The sequence below is a fragment of the Merops nubicus genome, unplaced genomic scaffold (assembly GCF_000691845.1).
Source record: "Merops nubicus isolate BGI_N331 unplaced genomic scaffold, ASM69184v1 scaffold7184, whole genome shotgun sequence".
Taxonomy (NCBI): domain Eukaryota; kingdom Metazoa; phylum Chordata; class Aves; order Coraciiformes; family Meropidae; genus Merops; species Merops nubicus.
Genome location: NW_008606124.1, coordinates 1 through 225, shown reverse-complemented (window position 1 = coordinate 225; position 225 = coordinate 1).

Sequence of the window (225 nt, the reverse complement as noted above, 5' to 3'; positions counted from 1 at the left end):
CTCCCTCAGTAACCCCTATTTCGTCGCTATAAAACTTTGACCATGTCACAGTGTCCCCAGCATGCCTTAAGGCAACAGGCTTGAGGCCCATACCAGCATCCTGTCCCTCTAACTCTGGTCTGTCATCTAAGGGTGTTGCTTTGCTGCCCCCCCTCCTTCCTTCTCTAAGCACAGAGAGCTCAATAATTTCAGGATCAATGTGCCCTAAACAGCCTCCAGCTGTCA